This window comes from Miniopterus natalensis, chromosome 2 (genome assembly GCF_054644295.1).
Source record: "Miniopterus natalensis isolate mMinNat1 chromosome 2, mMinNat1.hap1, whole genome shotgun sequence".
In the NCBI taxonomy this organism is placed as follows: Eukaryota; Metazoa; Chordata; class Mammalia; order Chiroptera; family Miniopteridae; genus Miniopterus; species Miniopterus natalensis.
Window position 1 is genome coordinate 43421248 of NC_142082.1, and position 23806 is coordinate 43445053.

The 23806-nt window shown below is 37.5% G+C and overlaps 1 long non-coding RNA gene and 2 pseudogenes across 2 annotated transcripts in view; 1 reads left to right on the forward strand and 2 right to left on the reverse strand.

The window, feature by feature from the left end:
• Positions 1–23806, reverse strand: part of LOC148093675 (uncharacterized) — a 260196-nt gene that overhangs the window by 7368 nt on the left and 229022 nt on the right. The window contains exon 5 of one of the 2 annotated variants that reach the window (XR_015714039.1): positions 19336–19482. This is a non-coding gene — a long non-coding RNA (uncharacterized LOC148093675). Of the gene's footprint in view, positions 1–18706; positions 19483–23806 lie in introns of those variants that run through there. The other variant, XR_015714037.1, reaches the window with a different exon arrangement.
• On the reverse strand, positions 15310–16021 carry LOC107545864 (small ubiquitin-related modifier 2 pseudogene; annotated as a pseudogene).
• LOC107545899 (ubiquinol-cytochrome c reductase complex assembly factor 1-like) lies at positions 21309–22187 on the forward strand (annotated as a pseudogene).

Sequence of the window (23806 nt, forward strand, 5' to 3'; positions counted from 1 at the left end):
TTGACCCCTTCCACTTTGCTCCCACCCCCTCCCCAGGCTTTCACCCCATCATTGTCTGTGTCCATGGGTTATGTATATATGCATATAACTTCTTTGGTTAATCTCTTCCCACCCCCATCCCCTTTCCCTCTTCCCTCTGAGATACAACAGTCTGTTGCATGCTTCAATGTCTCTGGGTCTATTTTGTTTGTCAGATTCTTTTGTTCATCAGCTTCTTCTTAAAGAAGACACTTCAGTGTTTCATGTAGTACACTGGTTTGGTAGTGATGAACTCCTTTAGCTTTTTCTTATCTGTGAAGCTCTTTACCTGACCTTCATTTCTAAATGATAGCTTTGCTGGGTGGAGTAATCTTGGTTGCAGGTCCTTGCTTTTCATCACTTTGAACATTTCTTGCCACTCCCTTCTGGCCTGCAAAGTTTCTGTTGAGAAATGAGCTGACAGTCATATGGGTGCTCCCTTGTAGGTAACTAACTGCTTTTCTCTTGCTGCTTTTAAGATTCTCTCTTTGTCTTTAACCTATGGCATTTTAATTATGATGTTTCTTGCTGTGGGCCTCTTTGGGTTCCTCTTGTTTGAAACTCTCTGTACTTCCTGAAGTTGTAAGTCTATTTCTTTCACCAGGTAGGGGAAGTTTTCTGTCATCATTTTTTCAAACAGATTTTCAATTTATTGCTCTCTTTGTTCTCCTTCTGGCACCCCCATAATGGAAATATTGGTATGCTTGAAATTGTCCCAGAGACTCCTTACACTACCCTCATATTTCTGGATTTCTTTTCTTTTTGCTCTTTTGATTGGGTGTTTTTTGCTTCCTTATCTTCCAAATTTCTGATTTGATTCTTGGTGTCCTCTACCCTACTGTTGATTTCTTGTAAATTATTCTTCATTTCAGTTAGTATAGCCTTCATTTCTGACTGGCTCTTTTTTATGTCATTGATAATCTCACTAGTTTTTTTAAAAGTCTTACTAAGATCCTTGACATTCTCATTAAGTTCCTTGAGCATCCTTATAACCATTGTTTTGACCTTTGTATCTACTAGCTTACTTGGCCCCATTTCATTTAGTTATTTTTCTGGACATTTCTTCTGTTCTTTCATTTGTGACATGTTTCCTTGCTTCCTTGTTTCCTTGGCTGCTTTTTTTGTGCTTGTTTCTACATATTAGGTAAAGCTGCTAGGTCTCCTGGAATTGGTAGAGTGGCTTTGCGTAGTAGGTGTCCTGTAGGGTCCAGTGGCTCAGTCTCCCAGTCATCTGAGCTGGGCCTTCTAGGTGCTCCCTTGCATGGGCTGTGTGCACTGTCTTGTTGTGTTGAGCCTTGATTGCTATTGTCATCACTGGGGGGAACTGACCAATTCCTCCAGGCCAATCAGCTGCAACTATAGCCGAAGAACTACTGTGCTGGAGACACCCTGGTCTGGATGTGCTTCTTCAATTCCCTAGTTGTAGGACTTCTGTTCAGCTAGATTTCAAGAGGCTTTGAATGATGGTTTTTCTGTATTTTAGCTGGAATTTTGATGTGGTTGTGGGAGGAGGCAGGTACCACAGTTATCTACACTGCCATCTTGTTGTCTCTCTCTAAAAGGTGTTCTTTTTGAAATAGTGGCATTTACTATTTAGAATCCAGAGATTTGTAACTGATGCAATGCACTAGCTTAGTCAGTAATTAGAGATAAGTTAATTTTAGTAATTTTTGCAAGGAAACAAATTTAGACTTTCTTCATTTCTTCAATTGTAAGTACCTTACCTATTTATTTAATCCTTGATCTTTTTTTTATTATTCCTCATCTCTTTTTGTTTTGTTATCTTATATATTTTTGTTCCATTTTAAATTATATATATGTGTGTATATATATAATATTTAAGGCTGTGCATTTCTCCCTATTCCCTGTTATAACTATATCTAACATCTCCACCATGTCATATTTTTACCATTATTCAGTTCAAAATATTTTCTACATTTTTGTGGTTGTCCCATTAATATGAGAGTTATGTAGAAGTACATGAGTTAATGTCTAAATACATGAAATTTTATAGTTGTCTTCCTTAAATAATTGATTTATAATTTAATTTATCCCTAGTCAAAGAACATATTAGAGATTGATATCCATAATTAAATTTTCTTAAAAGTGCTTCATTTATACATTTGGTATCACCTTTGTATAACCTTGAGTCAGCAGCTATAACTTCTTTTTGTTACTATGCTTGCCTCTAGCATCACCTCTTACTGCTTCCAAATTGCTGCTTTTAATTTTCTGTGTGCTGGGAAATCAAATAAGCAAGCACTTTTTTTTAATGGTGTCTAAAATAAGAGTGTGTAGGACCTGAGGGATTTTTTTGTGAAGAAAGAGGTTGGCTTTTGATTCACAATCTATGTCACATTTATGTCTGCTGAGGCCACTAAGAGACATGTGTTTGCTGATTTTCAGGTTCATGACTTTGTGCTATCTCATTAGTTGAGTTTATCAAATTTATAATGAGTGCCTGCTAAATGGCAGGCACTGCATCTAAGCTGGGTTTACAAATGTGAAAAAGACAGAATTTACCCTCAAGGCTCTTAGAGTTTTGTAGGGTAAAAAGTCATACACACACAGAACATGTCAATATATCACAGCAAGTGCTATGAAAAAGGCTCGTGTATGAGAGTACTGAACTCATGAATGTGGGGATTGGGATGGGGTAGAAGAGATAAGAAAAGGAATTGTGGCAGAGATGATGCTTGAAAGGCATTCCAAACAGAAGGGAAACATAATTGAAGGTGTAGGGAAAAAAAACCAAATAAATAGCACAGTGCACGTGGGGTACCACAGGAGGCAGAATATTGGAATATAAAGTAGGCATCAGGAAACTAACTCAAGAAGTGATCACTGCTTTTCTTGAGCTCTGATTTCTAGTTGAAATGTTTTATATAGAGAGACAAAGAATGAGACCTATCAGTAGATATTACTATATGATATAAATCATTTTGTAAAAACAAAACAAAACAAAAAAACACTTTTAGCAGGGCTTTTTTATTTTTTTGTCTGCCACTAAAGTTCGAGTATGCCCTCCATTAAGCAAGTTGTGGGTTCACCAAGTTAGTGGAGCTGTGGTCGTCGCCATTTTCATCAGCATGATCCCTAACAGGTTCAGAAAATCTTATGAAACTGGGAATCCATAGCCTTTTGGTTAAAATATAAGTTTGAATTTTACATTTTGTGGTGGACTAACGTCACATAATGTTGTATATATTTCTTTCTCTGTAGATAATCCATCTCAAACAATATTAGTTTTCCCAGGCTGGTATTTCATGTCTCTAGGTAATGACCAAAATTTTACACATGCATTTTGTTGGTAATCCAAGAACCATCATGGCCTACGTCTGAACAATGGCAATTTTCCCATCAGTGATTCTCAAACTGTAATGTGCATAGTAATTACTTTGTTAAATACAGAGTCCTATACTGGAGTCCCAGAGATTATGATCCCATTGGCCTAGAGTGGAGTCAGATAATCTGCATGTCTAACAAGCTCCCAGGTGATACTGGCCCATGCTGTTGGTCCATGCATGCTCCACTTTACATAACACTGCTTCACAACATAATTTCAACAAGAAAGCTGCCATATCTTTTAAAATTATGATAGTAATAGCCCACCCAGGTGTGGCTCAGTGGTTGAATGTTGACCTAGGATCCAGGTGATCGGGGTTCAATTCCTGGTCAGGGCACATGCCCGAGTTGAGGGTTCAATGAATGACTCTCTCATCATTGATGTTTCTCTCTCTCTCTCTCCCTCTCCTTTCCTCTCTCTGAAATCAATAAAGATATATTTAAAAAAATAATAATGATAATAAAATAAAATAAAATTATGATAATAATAAGTGTTTCACATGGCTGTTTCAAGTCTCAAATATCCTGTACCAATGGTTTCTGAAATTACCAAGTTTCTTTTTTTTTTTATAAAATTTTTATTTTTTATTGTTGTTTAAAATATTACAGATGTCCTTTTTTCTCCCAAATGACTTATTTCACCCCTTCCCATCCCCCTCCCCAGCTCCTCTCCCCACTATTGTCCGTGTCCTTGGGTTGTGCATATATGCATATAAATTCTTTGGTTAATCTCTCCCTCTCCACCCATCCACCCTCCTCCATCCTTTTGGCATTAGTCAGTCTGATCTATGCTTCCATGTCATTGAATCTATTCTGTTCATCAGTTTATTAAGTTCTTTAGATTCTACATATAAGCAAGATCATGTGATGTTTGTCTTTCTCTGCCTGTCTTATGTTGCTTAGCATAATATTCTCCAGGTCCATCCATACTGTCCCAAAGGGTACAAGATCCTTCTTCTTTACAGCTGCATAGTATTCTATGGTGTAAATGTCCCACAGCTTTTTTATCCACTCATCTACTGATGGGTACTTGGGCTGTTTCCAGATCTTAGCTACTGTAAATTGTGCTGCTATGAACATCGGGGTGCATATATTCTTTCTGATGAGTGTTTCAGGATTCTTAGGATATATTCCTAGAAGTGGGATCACTGGGTCAAAAGGCAGCTCCATTTTTAATTTTTTGAGGAACCTTCACACTGTTTTTCATAGTGATCAAGTTTCTTTATGGCTACATGTGGTTAGCTTCGCACATGGAGATGATTTAATAGGCGTAGGGTAGAGAATCATAGAAAAATAATATCTAAGAACCACCCATTCACTTTATGTCTAACTCTTCCTCTCTTAATTTGAGGCCATCCCCAAAGATCATTTTCACTCAATGAAATACAGTTCTAAAACCAAAGATAACAATTTAATTTTTTTATTTTTATCCTCACACAAGGGCATTTTTTCCAATGCTTTTCAGAGAGAGAAAGGGAGAGGGAGAGAGAAACGTCGATGTGAGAGAGATCTGGGTGAGCCTGCAACCGAGATATGTCCTCTTGGCAGGGATCAAACTGGGCCGATGTTCTAACTACTGAGTCAAACTGGCCAGGGCCAAAGGTAACAATTTAAATCTTTACTGAAGTCTTTCCTAAAAGCCAAAGTGAAAGCTTGTTTATAGCACACATAAAAAAGTCTTGAAAGTTGTTTTCTTAATTTCTCTTTAAATGAATTTAGACAGCAATTGCATCAACCACCGATATTTTTCTCCTAATATCCCTAAACTCCCCATCAAATCTGGCCCTTATGGGCTCTTAACTTTTCTACCTTTGCCCTTCTTTTTCTTGACATTAACCTATGATCTGTTTCGCTCTTTGTTTTCCTTCCCTCCTGTTCCTATGAGCAACATACTCTGGAGCCAGGGTTTGAAGCCTGATTCAGGAACTTAACACACGTGTGAAAGTAGGCAAATTTCTTACACTCCCTGTGCAGCAGTTTTCTCATCTGTAAAATGACAATTCTAATAATACCTACTCACAGGGTCATTGTAAAACTAAGTCAGTTAATTCTTGTAAAATGCTTAGAACAGGGTCTTGTACTTACAAGGTGCTTTGTAAATATCCACTATTATTATAAGGTCTATCACACCTCTGCATCTGTGTTATGCTTATTTATGATTTTCAAACAGCTAAAGACAAACCTATATATCTCCTATTGATTTACCATAAACTAAGAGATGGATTCAGAGATAATTTGAAAAAATTACTAACTTATCTAAATACAGTGAGAATGAGTGATTTTTAAGATAAATCATTAAAAAAAAATCAAAACTTTCTTTTTCTCAGTTATCTCCTAAGATAGCTCCCAAGGACTAAAATTATCACCCTTATTATTTATGCAGTAGTAACTGAAGAATGTCTGTTGACTCAGATTATACTTTCATCTTCACCCCAAATCTCTACTTCCTTAAATAATAACCATTATAAAGACTCAACTTGCCTCTGATAACCCACCATAATAACATCCAGGCCCAATCCATATACAATTAAATCCTTGCACTTGCTTTTCCTAATAAGATTTGTTCTCAGAATTTGTGTGGCATTCTCCCTTACTGCAGAGTCAATAAAATTCACTTTTTCAAATTCATAAACAGATTTCTTTACTTCAGAAGAGGACTTTCTACACTGGCAACGATCAACCAATCACAGACCATATTTCTATAATTAAGTAGATTTTTTTCTATGAAAAAATTTCAGAAGTTACCTGAACACATTTATAAAAATGTTTGAAGAAAAGATAAGGTTGCAGATAAGGTGTTCAGAGCATGGCTGAACTGTGATTAAGAAAATCTTAATTAGGGCTAAAGACATATGAGGAGGGACAGGCAACAGACTTTAACAAGAAACAAATTACATAGATTTATAGGTCCTTCCAAAATATATGCAAAAAGACAGAAACTTCAGAAAATGTAGGGTGTGCTTTTAAAGAAATTCTGTAATTCAACTTCCAATCAATTGATTGTTGATTTGGTGCCAAGCTTGCTTCGGAAATAGTTTTTACCCCACACATACTAAACATTTGAAAGCAAAAGCCTAATAAAAAATATTTGTAAACATCTTCTTTGTTTTAATACAAAGAATTTTGTCCTGACTCAACTAAAATCACTAAATTGGTTATGTGATATGACTTGAATAACTCTCTCTCACATTGGCCTAAAATCACTATTCTGAAACTAAAAATATAAACACATATCAAATGTTCTTTAAAGAATTATATTGTGATATCCATACTGATGTAAATCTATTCCTTTGAGATATGCATATCCATTATGGCATAAGAAGTTGGTGAATGAACTCTTCCTATTAAACACCATTAATTTGTTTGCAAAATAAATTTTACATAAACAGTAAAACATATTTAAGTGGCTATGTTTTACTATAGAAAATTTATCATTTATTAATTAGATATACCTTTTTACGATGTCCCAAAAATTCAGCCGCATTACTCCAAGATTTGTAAAATAATTGTCAAGATTGAATTTATTACAGCAAAGTAAATTTCCATATGATTAACCTTCAATTCTAAAACTTGTTACTTAAATAGAGTTGTTTTGCTTTTTTGTAATGGTAAAGAGACTTATTACTGGCTTTATGTATATAGCTCCTGCTCACAAAAACAAAACAAAGCTTGTGTTATGCATCCATGTTTCAGATGAAAAGTGAAGATATATTAAAGTGTTGAAAGTTTCATTGTACTTTATAGACCATAAAGCAATATGCAATTTTCTGTGGCTGATATATTAGAATATTTATTAGGATTCACTATGTAAACTGATAGAATTAAATAACTATGTGAAACCTAGCATGAAATCATTTTTCAGGCATATTATCAATAGCCCAAATTTTTAAGTTATATCTTTCAATAATTAAGTTCACTTGTGATACAAAATTTAAGAAATCATGGTTTATTTAACCCAGTAATTCAATTTACAAGAATAAATTTAAAGATATAGTGTTAATAAACAATGTGGATATTAATTTTTGCAAAGGAGTTATTCACTACATAATAGTAATATTTTAATACTAAAAGAATAATAAAGAGCCCTAGCCGGTTTGGCTCAGTGGTTAGAGCATCATCGCCCTGCGGACTGAAGGGTCCCAAGTTCAATTCCTGCCAAGGGCACAGACCTTAGTTGCAGGCTCGATCCTGGGCCCTGGTAGGGGCATGTGCAGGAGACAAACAATCGATGTGTCTCTTTCACATCAATGTTTCTCTCTTTCTCTGTCCCTTCCACTCTCTCTGAAAAGCAATGGAAAAAATATCCTTGGGCAAGGATTAAACACACACACACACACACACACACACACACACAAGAATAATAATCTAAAATAGAAAAATATTGTAATAAATAAAAATATAAAAATTATTAACACTACATTCCTTATTTAATATTTTACAGATATTATACTAGCATTGTTTAAAATATTCAATGGCATGGAAAAATTATTCTATGCATAAGGCTAACAAAATACACAGTAAGACAAATTTCTACATTGGATATGTTACAATTTATGGCTAGAGTTATAACAGAAATTTTAAACAACTCTGGAAAGCAACACATGTTTATAGTGTTTAATTTTTTTTAATGTATTTTTACTGATTTTAGAGGGAGGAAGGGAGAGGGAGAGAGAGACAGAAAAATCAATGATGAGAGTCATTGACCAGCTGCCTCCTGCACACCCCACACCTGGGATTGAGCCGGAAACCCGGGCATGTGCCCTGACCGGGAATCGAACCACAATCTCCTGGATCCTAAGTCAATGCTCAACTGCTGAGCCACGCCGGCCAGGCCATAGTGTTTAATTTTTGATAATAGTATTTTGTGAAATCTGTTTTTTCTGTGTCATTTCCCTAAGAGTCAGTAATTTATATTTGACATAAGCTAAATGCTTATTCAGATTTTTTAAAATGTGTTTTAAAATAAAAAACTATTTTTGTTAACAAATTATTACTATGTCTGACCAGCATGGCTCAGCGGTTGAGCATCAACCTATGATCCAGGAGATTACTGTTCAATTCCCGGTCAGGGCACATGCCCAGGTTTTGGGCTCGATCCCCAGCAGGGGGTGTGCAGGAGGCCACCAATCAATGACTCTCACCATTGATGTTTCTATATCTCTCTCTTTCTCCCTCTCCCTTCCTCTCTCAGAAATCAATAAAGATATATTTTTAAAAAACAAATTATTGTTATAGAAAATTTGCTATAAATACTTTCATTAATGTGTTCATTTCCAACTGATAATCTATAAACTTTAAAAAAGCTAAAAAGAAAACAAAGTGAAGTTAAATGGAGGAAAATAAATCGTATTTTTTAAAAATGGATAGTATCTATTCCTTCTGAAATATTATAAAATTCAAATTATTCTTTGTAGGACTTATTATTGTTCCCCTCATAGTATAGCAACTTGTGAGAAAAATAATTGTTAAAACCCAGTCACTGATTCTGTGCTGAAAAAGAATGTGAGCCAGAGAAGAATGTCCTTTCTTTAGCAGATTTCATTAATATGCAAAGGTTAGGATTTCCAAATATTGGGGGAAATGAAGAATTAAAAGGCTCCGAAGAGTCAAGTAAAAGAAAATAATTGTAGGGACTAAATAGGGAAAGGGATGGTATCTCTTGTATTGAAGGAAGAAAGATATGGAATTAATATGCATTTTGTAGCCACCCTACAGCCACAAGAGGGACCTGCAGTAGGTGAACTTCAGAATATGGAGAGATTCTGGTTTCTCTGTATCTATTGATACTGTCAAAGGCATTCTAAGGGACACGTTATTTTCAGGTAACCTCAGATAACAACTGGGTTTTACAGGTAGGTAGGGGTATGAAGATATGCATTCGTACCTTCAGGAAAACTAGAACTGGAAACAAAATCCATTAGGAATATTTTCTCTCTATCTCTCTGTTCCACCCTCCCTCCCTCTCTCTTTGTCTCTTTCTTTTTCTCCAGACACTTTCCAACATTACATTAACTGATTTTCAACACACAACAAAGCCTGAAGCCTGAGAGAGACCTTGGTTTTAAAATTCAAATTCTCAGGGGATAGGTTTCTGATATTTATTGAACCAATGTTGCTTCTTGCAAAGAAAAAATTTTTCTTAATATTTTATAAAGAGGGAAGATAATGCCTATTGACCATGTTAAAATCAGTTTTTCTAATCTACATATCCAACTGATAAATTCTCTTAAACTCTGACACTGGCAAATCCTACTTAAGCATTTATTGAAAACTTCTATATTTCTTAAGTGGTTCTTTGTTGAAATTCAACTGACATTAATTTTTGAGTAAAACTATTTATTTAATGATTTTCCTTGGATAAAGTTGTGCTTGATATAATGAAAATATTTTTAACAAATTTACAAAGCTTAAATAAGAATTAACTACCTGAAGACAGTTGGTACAAATAAGGACATAAGTAGTAGGTGCTTGTTCTAGTTACTCATGTTGCATAACAAACTACCCAAAATGTGAAGCATAAACCAGTTATTTGGTTGTGTTTGGGGACTCTGAGGCTTAGAAATTCAAGAACAGAGCAGTGATGACTTACTCTACTCAAAGATATATTGGCCCTCAATACAAAAACACTAAGTCTGATATGACTTAATGAATAAGGGCTGGAAACATCTTAATTCACACATCTGGCAATTGATGATGTGGAACCTCTACTGGACTGTCAGCTGAAATATGGCCTCTCCATGTGATATATTCATGTAAGTTAGTTTGGGCCTCCTTGCAAGATGGCCATGAGATCCAAAAGCAAGTGTCCTAAGGAAGCGAGAAAAGTTCATGCTACTTTGGTGACCTAGCCTCAGAAATTACATAATGTTATTTCTATCATAATCTTTCACTTGAGGCAGTTGAGTCCATGTGGCCCAAGGGAGGAGACACTTGAGAGAAATGTCAAGTTTATGTTGTTTGAAGAGAATGTGGCATATTAGATATTATTGTGGTCATCTGTGGAAAATACAATATGCCACAGGGCATATATATATATATATATATATATATATATATATATATATTTAATAAACTTTAATGCTGCACATTTAAGTATTCTAAAAATCAAAGGGTTTTATCAACATATGTGAGATGGGCACAAAAGATTGCCTACCCAATATATCAACAATATGCAATTAGATGCCACAGACATGGAGCTTTGAGTCAACACAAGATAGTCTGTGGATAACAACATAGTCTGAGGAGTGGTCAATACGTTTCTAGTAACACATATTTCACTTTAAGAGGTTTGTATACACTGTCTTTTAGTCTCAAGAAGCCATTTTATAAAATGAAATAAAGTTTTTGAGATTATATTGGCCTTCAGCTACCCTGTTTTTCTACCCTTTCTTCAGTAGTCCCTCAAGTAACTAAGCTGGTGCTATACTAATGACCTGTTTTATATGAAAGCTTTATATAATTGCTATGAAATTTGTCGTTTATTTTACTAACTCGGGGGGGGAAAGTTTTCTTATGTTTCCACTTTATCATCTATTTAGTTTTATAATAAACTAGATTGTTTGTAACATTTCACCTTCTTTCCTTAAAACAAGGTAAAAAGCTTCTATTGTTTTGCATGCTTGTGTCTCTGTGGAGCTACACTATGGACTTAAAGGAGACTTAAAGGTTTTTAACAGTTGGAAGGCCAGAACTCAATATTTATCCTGAAGTTGCCATGGCTACTAATGCAGACAAAATTTGCTGAACAAGTTCAAGTTTGAGATGGCCAGAAAAGCACAAGGGGTTTCATTAATGGTTTCAACGATTAACCACAGTGAAAATTAGTGAGTGAAGGTGCTGTCTTGATTTCCTATTCTGTTGATCCTTCTAATGACAGAGTGAGACTATTTAGGAAAAATATACACATGAATATAGTTTGATAAATGTTACTTATTGTTGATGAGGTGACAAAGAGAAAATTATTCTATTTTTACTCTATTATCCCTTAAAACCATTAATGTAAACAACATCTAGTAATGTTTCTTTTTTTTGTGTGTTTTACCTAAAATCAGGGGCTAATAAGCCTCTGCTACTTGTTAAATATTTATATTATACTTTCAACTATATTATAATATTAATAGAAACACATACATAAAAAAGATACTATATACGTGTGTGTGTGTGTGTGTGTGTGTACCAAATATTGGCTTATTCTGTTTGAAAGGAGATTTCTTAGAATTAACCTATCTTGGCTTAGTTTTGCCATTAAAAATTGTACTTGTTCATATTTTAAATGCTAAATTACTAGCAAGTCTGGATTTTTTTTATTGGTCTTTGACAATATGGTCATATGAGTAAATTCATTTTCAATTTTATTCAAAGGTTTTTTTTGCTAAGTCACTAATAATTTTACTACAGAATTTTTATTCATTAGAATGTACTCATTTGCTGAAACAGAATATCCAAATGCTTGCCATTTAAAATCATAACAAATAAAATCATAACAAGAACACTAAAGAGGTCAGAGAAATTTAGATGTAGGTTTCAGGCACTTATTCATTTGACTTACTGACAAATTCATGGATCCAAGCTTTACTTCCCATTTTTCCACTATTTCTTACTCAGTATATTATTGGCATCCTTTTATGATTTAGAAGATTATAGCCATAGCTTTGAATATCACATTCTTGATTTTTAGCAATATCACAAAATTGCTTTCTAATTGCCTAGTTCTCTCTTTTAATTGAGGAGCAACATCTTCCTTAGAAATGTCAATGTTCCAATATAAGTTACATGAACAGCCCAAAGAACTATCTGACAAAAGGAAATATGATTACCATAGTAGTTTATATTAATCATGGTTAGTTTGCTGACATTCAAAGAACAAAAATTAAGTAATATAACCATGAGGTAGACATCATGTGTGTTACAGACCAGGTCAAGTAAAGGTAGGAAAAATAGGCTGACATAACTTTAATAAAAAGCTAACTTCTAAGTCACCTCCAAGCTCCTAGCCTTTGTAAATATGCTGAATTTTTTAAGTTTAATTATAAGGGAGGAGGGAGACAGAAATCCCATTCCTTTACCTCAAAGCCATGATGCACTGACATTATTTAATCCTTGTTATCTATCCACAAAAATGAAAAGATCATTGTTCATCCTTACATTTAAGTTACACTCCCTACTCCAGGCTCAGTATTATTAAGTAGATACACAGTTGCTCAAAAATCAAAACAAGCCTGGCCGGCATGGCTCAGTGATTGAGGATCTACCTATGATCCAGGAGATTGAGGTTCGATTCCATCAGGGCACATGCCCAGGTTGTGGACTCGGCTTCCAGTCGGGGGGCATGCAGGAGGCAGCCAATCAATGACTCTCTCATCATTGATGTTTCAAAAAAACAAACAAACAAACAAAAAAACAATATGTAATAACCTGAGAGAAAAGTGTAATTCCAGATGGATCCTGTTCCTTATATTATATCATGCAGTTTTTTGTTTGTTTTTTAAATTTTGAGCACAGTTTTTTTTTTTTAATATATCTTTACTGATTTCAGAGAGAGGAAGGGAGAGAGATAAAAACATCAATGATGAGAGAGTCACTGATCAGCTCCCTGCATGCCCCCCACTGGAGATCAAGCCCACAACCGGGGCATGTGTCCTGACCAGGAATCGAACCGTGATCTCCTGGATCCTAGGTTGATGCCTAACCCTTGAGCCACGCCTGGCCAGGCAGATTGTGCAGTTTTGAAAGCTATTTTACCTAATCCCAAAACACCTGTAATTATAATCTATCAGTGTTTATGCAGAGAACTCAGGATGGTCTATTAGTGTCATCCTAATAGTTTGAGTTCTCCAAATAGAGAGTGTGAAAACAATGTGAATTATGAGATGTCTGTGTTTTCGGGGAGGGGGAACACTATTTAAATTATTCTTCAGTTATTATGTTTCTTGTATAAAAATATAGACATTGTTTACTGTATGTGGTAGATACCAGTGCAATTCCAGGTTTTCTTTTCTTCATTTATTGCCTGGATGAATTTGAACATTTTATTTCACCTTTATAAGGTCACATTTCCTCTTTTATATTGCAGACTTTGCTTGCAAAATTACTAATCACTAAGCTAGGGACCATAAACAGAAAGGTGAATCAACCACCGTATCTCCCCTCTCCCCATTCTAGTTTTGGTGGTGGGAGGAAGGAAGGGCACACAAGTCTTAACAGAAGGGGGTGAAAGGAGTACTTAGTGTTGCATAGAACATTTTGTTTTTGCAGTTGTGAAGGAACCATCAAGCTTGAACTGAAGATAGGAAGGATCTTTCTGAGAAAATATTTAAGCAGAATCATGGAATTTGAGTAGTTTTTGTGCTAGTAGGAAAAAAAACAACTTTTGAAATAATATAAGTAGAAGTCTCTATATAGAATGCTGAATTTTGAAAGTGTAAGTAGGCTAACCCACTTTCCCCAATGGTCCAGGACTAAAGGGTTTCCTAAGATGTGTGATTTTAGTGCTAAAACCGGACAAAGTCAAATGGAAACAAGTGTTCACCCTAACATTGAGTTGTAGATTTAGAAAAAAAGAAAAGAGTGTATCACAGGTGTGGTAGGATCACCTCTAAATATAACCCACAATGATTTCCATTTCCTGTTTCTCACACCCTTGTGTGATCATGACTATTTAGTGTGGGCTGGCACTAGTCAATAGTCTAACAAATAGAAGACGGTAAAAGTGATGAGATGTTACCTCTGAGGTTAGTTCACACAAAAATCTCTGGTTTCCTTCTTACTTGCCTTCTTTAACTCTCACTCTGAGGGAAGCCAGCCACCATGTGGTGAGCTGCCCTATTGAGTGACCAACCAAGTAAGTACATAGGGAGGCCTCTAGCCAACAGCAGCAAGGAATTGAAGCCTTCCAAAAATCCCTGAGTAAGCCTGGAGTGGATTCCTCCTCGGTCACTGCTACAGTTGAGATCATAGCTTTGGATAATGCCTTGATTGAAACCTCATAAGAGTAACTAAGCCAGCAGAATCCAGTTAAGCTATATCCAGATTTCTGACTCATAGAAAATGTGAGATAATATTCTTTTTTAAGTTTCTAATTGTTGGGTAATTTGTTACACAGTAATGGATAACCAATGCATATACTGTGGTTGAAGCACAGTGGGATCAACTGGAGCATAGGGCATGATGAGATATGTGTGATGGAAATGTAGTTTTATTCAAAACTTTAGAATGATTTAATATCCATAGTCAAAGGCATCTGCATCCCTACCTTCCCTTTAATGATGGATGTTTTCAGGGTTAATAGTCTCTTTTTTTCCTCCTGATTTTCTACTTCTATTTTTCGTATACTGTGCAATAAATTCTCTAAAAACAAAAATTTTATTTTTAAAATAAAAAAATATTGTGTGATTCTCTTATTCATGCATTTCAAAGTAAGTCACGACTATTATTCCTCTTATATTACCCTGCTTCTTTCCTTTGTAGGATGCATTTATGGTTATGCAAATATACAAGTGCATAACCATAAATGGGAAAACTATGTAGGATTCATTTTTTTAGAGTAATTTATCCTTACTTAAAGACAGATTGCCCTACATGTAACAGCTACGTACAAAAAAGTTATAAAATTGTCCTTGGTTTTACAATGATAAATGAAAAATATTAAAATTCTCCAATCAAACAAGGTATGCAAGGATTTTTATGTTGTTCTTTTTTCTGTTAAACAGTGAGAGCAAAATAACTTACAGGAATATAAAGATAAGAGCTGAATGTGCATGCCACTAATGGAGAAAGGGGGTATTTTCACGAACCAGTATTTTTCCCCATTCCATCTCCATTTGATGTCGATCAAAACATACCATTGACCATTTAGTTTAAAAAAAAATGCAAATGTTTGTGCACATACATCAGTTACTTTCTGTACAATAAAGGAATGGGGAAGGAAAAATGAAAGAATAGAGAAAACTACACTGTAGTAGTCAGGTGTGTGGAAACCAAGTTGCAGTTTTCTAATAAGAAGGTCTTCTCGGTCTGGAGGAAGGGGGTTCTGGAGTAAAGTAGCAGGTTCCGTTTTTGGTAGACACCTCCTGTCTGCTCTGGAACACACCAATTGTATCTTCCTCCTCAGTTTCCAACTGTCGTTGGCAATGGGTTTTCAGTCGTTTACTAAGTGGTGTGTGCCTCTTAATCTTAAACTGCACCACAGAAGCACCCTGCCCCGCCACCTTCAAATTAGTATGATTGTTGTTGTCAGTCCTGACTCCTCCCTTGGGCTTTTCCTTTGCCATGGCAAGCGTGGGACTCTCCTCAGCTGCCACTTCACAAAAAGGGTACCAGGCCTGCACCAACCAGCACACAAGCAGCACCAGTATATTTTCTTTAAAACCGCTTCTCTCTACATGACTGCTTCTGTTTAGTTTCACAATGTATGTGGCAGCCTTGCCCTTGACTGTCACAGAGTAGGCATTTCACAAAGTTTTGTTAACATTATTGAGCTAATACCTAAATATTTATTCTGAGTAATTAACCCAGAGTTTCTCTAGAAAGGCTACATAGCCCAGTGGTTGGCTCAGTGGTTGAGAGTCCACATATGAACCAGGAGGTCGCGGTTCGATTCCCGGTCAGGGCACATGCCTGGGTTTGGGATTTGATCCCCAGTAGGGGGCGTGCAGGAGGCAGCCCATCAATGACTTTCATCATTGATGATTCTCCCTCTACCTTCCTCTCCCTGAAGTCAATAAAAACATATTTTTTTAAAAAGACAGAAAAACTACATAAAAGAGTATGTATTGGAGAAACAAGATGGGGGCGTAGGTAACAGCTGCACCCGCCGCCTCCCGCAACCACATCAAAATTACAACTAACACACAGAACCACCGTCACTCAGAGCCTCCTGAGATCTGGCTGCACAGAAGCCCCACAGCCAGGGAGCTGAAGGAGCACCGAGACCAGGAGGAGGGGCGGGGACGCGGGCGGATCGGGGCTGAATCCCAGAAACTCGGCCCCAGGCCCACACCCGGTGCCACGCTTGAAACCCGGGAGGGCATCTTGGCGGTGGGGGTTTCCCAGAGGAGGGAGGGGTCCCAGCCCCACAGCAGGCCCCCAGCCCAGGGCTCCAGGGCCGGGAAGAGACGTCCCCACAACTCCGGGCTGTGAAACCAGCGGGGACTGTCCCTGAGGGTCGCGGAGGCTGCGGGAGCCCCAGCAGCTCCTCCTAAAGGGCCCGGCACGGACTCACTCGGACGCTCCCTCTGAGCCCAGCGCCGGGCAGCAGCCTGAAAGGACCCGGGACACTCGGGGAGGAACTAACCTGCCTGAGGTCCGGGTGAGAGCTGGAGGGCGGCTTCCTCCCGGGCAGAAGGGCTGGCGGAGGCCATGGCTCCTTGGCGAGTCCTCCCCGCACACAGCCGGCAGGCAGGCGCCATATTTGAATCCCAGCACCTGACTCCCACCTTTGGCCCCGCCCCGTGATTCCCGGAGGCCCCGCCCCTCCCCACCTGCAGCTCATCCAGGCCATTTCCAGGGGCTTTTCTGTGCAAGTGGCCTCTCGAGCTTCATGCTTAGAACTTTCCTAAAATCTCTAAAACAAGCAGCAGTGGGCCCCATATGGCTTGATAAGTGGCCCCAGGCCTGGCACTAGCGGCAGCTGCATTGGCTCATAACTTGGCCTCTCTTGGATACCTCCAAGCCCAGCACAAGTAGCAGTCAACTACTGTTTGCTGTGTAGCTCATGCTGGGTGGCCCTGGGCAAGGCACTGGCAGAGGCTGACTGTGCACCTCCCGGGAGGCCCCAGAGACAGTGCACCTGGTGGTTAGACTCGACCACACTGGATTACAACCCTACCACATCCACGAGTGACACATTCAAGGGTGCACTTGGTGAACACCAAAGTTCCACTGAAGTAAATCCTGCTCCATAGGGGTGTCTCCAGCACAGCAGCTCTTTGGCTGTAGTTGCAGTTGGTCCTCACAGCTGATTGGTCGGGGGTCAGTTCCTCCCAACAGCAACCAAGGCTCAACTACAACAGGACAGTGCACACAGCCCACACAGGGGAGCACCTAGAAGGCCCAGCTCAGGTGACTGGGAGGCTGAGCCACTGGACCCTACAGGACACCTACTACACAAAGCAACTCTACAAATTCCAGGAGACATAGCAGCTCTACCTAATACATAGAAACAAACACCTGGAAGCAGCCAAAATGTGGAGGCAAAGAAACATATAACAAAAGAAAGAACAGAAGAAAGTTCTAGAAAAGGAACTAAATGAAATAGATCCAAGCAAGCTAACATACAGAGTTCAGAATTTTGTTTATAAGGATGTTTAAGCAGACTATTAGGGAAATACTGAGAAAATTGATAACATAATAAAACACCAATTTGAAATGAAGGCTACACGAACTGAAAAGAAGAACAATTTACAGGAAACCAACAGTAGAATAGAGGACACTGAGAATCCAATCAGCAATTTGGAACATGAAGAAACAAAAAACACCCAACCAGAAGAGCAAAAATAAAAAAGAATTCAGAAATATGAAGATAGCATAAGGAGCCTCTGGGACAACTTTAAGAGGCCCAACATTCATATTGTTGGAGTGCCAGAAGGGGAAGAAACAGACTAAGAAATTGAAAACCTCTTTGAAAAAATAATTACAGAAAATTTCCCCTACCTGGGGAATGAAATAGACTTACAAGGCCAGGAAGCACAGAGGGACCCAAACAAGAGGAACCCAAAGAGGCCCACAGCAAGGCACATCATGATTAAAATGCCAAAAGTTAAAGACAAAGAGAATCTTAAAAGCAGCAAGAGAAAAGCAATTAGTTACCTACAAGGGAGCACCCATACGACTGTCAGCTGATTTCTCAACAGAAACCTTGCAGGCCAGAAAGGAGTGGCAAGAAATATTCAAAGTGATGAAAAACATGAAACTACAGCCAAGATTACTCTACCCAGCAAAGCTATCATTTAGAATTGAGGGTCAGATAAAGAGCTTCACAGATAAGAAAAAGCTAAAGGAGTTCATCACCACCAGACCAGCACTACAGGAAAAGTTGAAGGGTCTTCTTTAAGAAGATGCTAATAAACAAAAGAAGCTGACAAACCAAACAGATCCAGAGATATTGATGCAGGCAACAGACAATCACATTTCAGAGGAAAGAGGGAAGGGGGTGGAGGGTGGGAAGAGATTAACCAAAGAAGTTATATGCATATATGCATAACCCATGGACACAGTCAATAATGGGTTGAAGGCCTGGGGGGGGGGGGGACAAAGTGAAGGGGGTCAATTAGGGGGGGGAAATGGGACACCTGTAATACTCTCAACAATAAAGATAAATTTTAAAAATATATAAAAAATTAAAATTTTAAAATTTAAAAAAAAGAGTATGCATTATCAGGATATTCTGTGAATCTTCTCATTCCCTAGGAGAGAACACAAAGATAAAATATAGGCGGTAGAAAGTATCATAAGAAGGGAAATGAGTTTAGGAATGAGAAGAATATACTCTTCCAGCTTCTCTTCCATCATGGAGAACATTTTGTCATAATCATAGTACAATTGTCATATAAAAAAATAGCTAATGGAGAAAAACAGATACAAATCTAAGAAAAACATACAAAGATTTAACTATGGAAGACTGAAATGCACGTAATGTTTCTGAAGGTAGTAGAATGTTTCTATTATATCTTTACAAAGTTTTAGTTTAATTTCTATAAAAGAAATTTCTAAAACACCTCCTGAATACCTACAAAAATTCTAAAATTGCCCTGTCTACCTCTCATCTTTTCCTTCGTTCTTTATTCATCAAAACACAAGACTTTATTGCTTACTTTTTTTGTACCGTGTTGTGAGCTGGTTTGCTGGAGGTACTTAATTGAATATCCACAGACTATGCCCTCAAAGACATAATAATACATTGAAAAAGTACTTGTAAGTGTAGTGGATCCATCAAAAAATCCAAAGATGGGCATACATATATATTCGTTTCCCTACCAGTGCTTTCCTTGGATGCCTTCCAAAAAAGTTTGCTGTAACACATCCAGCTTTGGCTCATCTAACACGTTGATACGGTCAGTTGGATCTGGAAGAGGGCACTATCGACTTGCAGAGGCTGGCAGTCCTTTTAATCTCCAGGTTCAACTAGAAAGAGAATGCATAGGGTGACGTGAGAGAATTTGTAAAATTGTTCACCACAGGAAAAGCCAAATTGACCCTGTGAACACTGAGGCGTTATATCCAGACCGGAACGCTCATGGATAATTGATATCCTTTCTAAATATAAGTTCTTAACTTCAAGAGGGGGAGGAAAGGAAAATTTGGATGAAGGTTATTTCAAATTGCATTCATCTAGATTGCGCACACTATAGGAGAGCCTAAGTTTTGTGGGACTAGAAGCAAATAAAAATTTGGAATAATTTTAAGAAAAATAATATATCAAAATAGCCTTGGCAGGTTTGGCTTGGTGGTTATAGGGTCAGCCCGCAGACTGAAGGGTCGTGGGTTCGATGCTGGCCAAGGGCATGTACCTCGGTCACAGGCCCTGGTTGGGGAGCATGCCAGAGGCAACCGATCGATGTGTTTCTCTCACATCAATGTTTCTTTCTGTCTCTCCCCCTCCCTTCCACTCTCTCTAGAAAATCAATAGAAAAATACCCTCCAGTGAGCAGGTGAGGATTAACAACGAGAAAAAAATATATCAAAATAACAAAGATAAAATCAAATATAAATATAACATTTGCATCAGATATAAATACATTACTTAGATTACTATAAGAAAATTTTTCTAGTAAATTGCACATTTTAAAAATAGAAAATACCACAAAATCTATAAAATGTAAGGGGAAATATGTTTATGTATTAACTGCCCCTTATACAGCTCTCTATATTTGTTCTTCAATCTTTCAGGTTCATTCTCTTTGCATTTTCTATAGAGATAATTAAAAGGTAATTTAATCTCTTCTCTAGCAAGTTTGATCTAATTTCTTTTTTATTGATAAGTAAAAAATATGTTTTATCTTCTCCATTAATTTTGTTAATGTTTCATTTAAATATATAGGTTTCTTTTCAAGTTAGGATAAACCAGTTTCAGGGTTTTATTTTCACATATGAGCATTAACATCTGAGGCCCTTTCAAGTACTCTGGAGCAGTGACAAACCTGAATAATCTTTACATTGATAACATCATTGACCATATTCCTAGGATCCTTCTCAGTATCTTGGAAGGAAACTGTGTGTGAGGAAATTTAACACAAGTTTCATTAACTGCACAATAATTTGCCTCTTGCTACTATTTGATTAAATTATCACCCTCTGTGGTAATTCTTCACATGCAAGCTCACAAAGGTAATCTTGTTTTCTATTAACATGGAATATTTGGCCGTCAGCGGTTGAGCATCGACCTATGATCCAGATTGTAGTTTGATTCCTGGTCAAGGCACAAGCTCTGGTTTCAGGCTCGATCTCCAGTGGGGGGCATGCAGGAAGCAGCCAATCAATGACTCCCTCACCATTGGTGTTTCTATATTTCTCTCTCCATCTCCTTTCCTCTCTCTAAAATCAATAAAGATATATTTTTAAAAAAAAACATAAAACATGGACTATCTGATCATGGCTCCACATGTTACCAAAACAGACTTTCACATCAATAGAAATTTAATAGAAATTAAATTTCAAAGTATTAATAGAAAATTAAAATTAATTAAATCAATTACTCATTAAAATTAATAGAACTGTAGTACAGAATATGTAGAATTTGACATACAAATTTCCTCAAGCAGCTGAAGCTTATACTATATAATACTTATCAATATACCCTAAAGTATATGTTGAATTTTACTAAAAGCAATAATACATACTTACATATGTATATATATTTAAGGAAATATTATACATATATTCAAAAATTGTGTAAATGAGTATAAGATTTAAAAACATATAACGTGCCCCAGAAATGGTTGTTGAGGAACATGGCGCTGCTGGTGTGAGTCTTCTGGAAGCAGGTTAGCATCCCCCAGAGGGCTCCTGCATGCAGCCTGTTGGTACCTTGTCTCCTCCGCGGGGAGGTGGGGCAGGGCCCTGCCTGGCACTTCCCAGTGGCTCCAGATGAGCCAGTCCCTAGCATGCGGTGGATCAGAACAGATTTCTGGAATAGACATACAGCTGAGTAGGAAGTATCACACCACAAATAAGTTTTCCACTCCCAAGGACTTCCCCCAGCCTGTTGAGGAGAAGGTTGGTGCCTTCCCGAAGATAACAGAAGCCATGGGATTCACAGGACCTTTGAAATACAGTAAGTGGAAGACTAAGATTGCAGCCCTCCAAACGTCTACTAGCTGTGTGAAGAAAACTTTGAGGAACTCTTTCTAAAGTGTCAGGTGCCTGATACATTCAGTTCATGGGTTCTTATGTCTGGATGTGTCTGGTCTGAATAAAGCAGGAAGGCCAGACTAGGAAATACATTTTTCACGTCATAGTTCGTTTTATGTGGGAGGATGTTGAGCAGGGAGGCAGAGTCATGGAGGTTAATCCCTAAATCCTGAAGACCATGGTGGTTGTGACAAATAATTGCTATGCAGCAATCTTGGGGTATGATGAGGGAATCCTTTCAGACGATCATGGGCTGGCTGCTGCTGCTCTGGAGAACCTTCTTCAACCAGAAATGTGAAGACCCTGGACAGCTTGAACTGTTGGTGGAATATGTGAGGAAACAGATTCAGTGCGCGGACTCCATGAATAGTGAGGATGTGCTTCTGCCCGGGGAGGGGAGCTGGCGCCCTCTAGTGGAGAAGAATCCTCAGAGTGTCCTGAAGCCCTATTCCCCAACTCACAATGATGAGGGTCTTTGATGGGCTGGTGCCTCTGAGAAGCTGGCCAGCTGACTTTGAAGAACCTCCAGAGAGAGGTACCTGTTTGGCCCAGGGCCCTGCAGAAAGTGGCCTGAACTGACCTATGAACACCATCTGTCAAATACCTGGCCCCATTTAGGTTGGTTTTTCTCTTAGAATGCCCATGAATCTGATCTGGTGGGGTATAGTACAGAGAGAAGCTCTTTTGGGGTGTCCTCCCTTGAGAACACATTCCCCAAGTCCCCTCTAGCAACCTTTTGATGGACATCTTTTCCCAAAGGCCGCAGAAGGGATGATGGTATGTTAGAAAGGGGTCACCTCTCCAAGGGCCCACTGTGGCCCAGGAACTGTTTGTAATGCTGCTGAATCAAGATGAGTAACCATGCTCTGTCCCCTGGTTTTGAGCTGTGGGGTTGAGTTGGCCATTAAAAGAAACAGTCTTTAAAAATTAAAATAAAATAAAATAAAATAAAATAAAATAAAATAAAATAAAATAAAATAAAATAAAATAAAATAAAATAAAATAAAATAAAATAAAATAAAATAAATAAAAACATATAACATAAAATATAAAGCCTTTAATTTAAAATTCAAAACCTTTATATAGCATGATATTTCTATAAAATAGACTTTATTGCTCAAGGCAGCTTGTTTGGAAACTGATATTTCACCACATAAAATATTATTTCTATTTTTGCTTTTTATTGAATTCATTGGGGTGACACTTGTTAACAAAACTATTCAAGTTTTAGGTACACAATTCCACTAAAATATTAATTTCTGATTAAATTTTTATTTTTTACCCAGCTTTCTTTATTCATTGTTAGCATTTAAGATATTGCCCAATACTACACTATTCTAAATTAAAAAATTAAATCAGGTTTCCAAAACTGATCCTCAGTAACTACCCATTTTTGTTTCTAAAGTTTATTAAAAGCTTTGAAACTGTGCACATCTCACTAAATAATCTGTAAATTCCAGATGATTTTACATGTCCCTCTTCTTCTTTTATAAATGTGCTGGGTAAATTATTTTATTCTTTGTTCACAATAATTTCTATTGATACTTGTTGAGCAGGAGGAGAGTCAAAACCATTGATAAATTTTGTGTTGCCCTTTGGACCACTTACATATAAGGTAGAAAGATATAAACATCACATAGATATCAAAGTGCAGCCTCTAATATTATGGAAAATTTATTTTTCCCCTCAAAATCATACATATAATGCAATTTGCAGCAAAGAAAATATACTTTTTGAGTTGAATTCCACTATCAAACAAGTCATATCTTTATAGGTGTAAAAGGTCTAAGCAAACATGAAAGAGGGAGCCACAGTTTTCCCTTAGCCTTCCACCCTTTGCCTCCTTTCTTATCTCTCCCTCCTGGCACACCGTGACTCACCAACAGCAAGGCTCTCAGAAACAGAAAGCACTGTTTTCATGGTTATCAGGAAGACACCAGCCACGGAGAGCAAGAGGCACCAAAGCAGGAAACACCTTCAATTGCAAGATTCAGTTAAAGACAAAAACCACTGCCTGAGCCAAAACCAGAAGGACTCATGCCCGACCTTCTGCCATCCTATAAAACCCAAACCTGTTTTAATTCAGGAGTCACCTGAT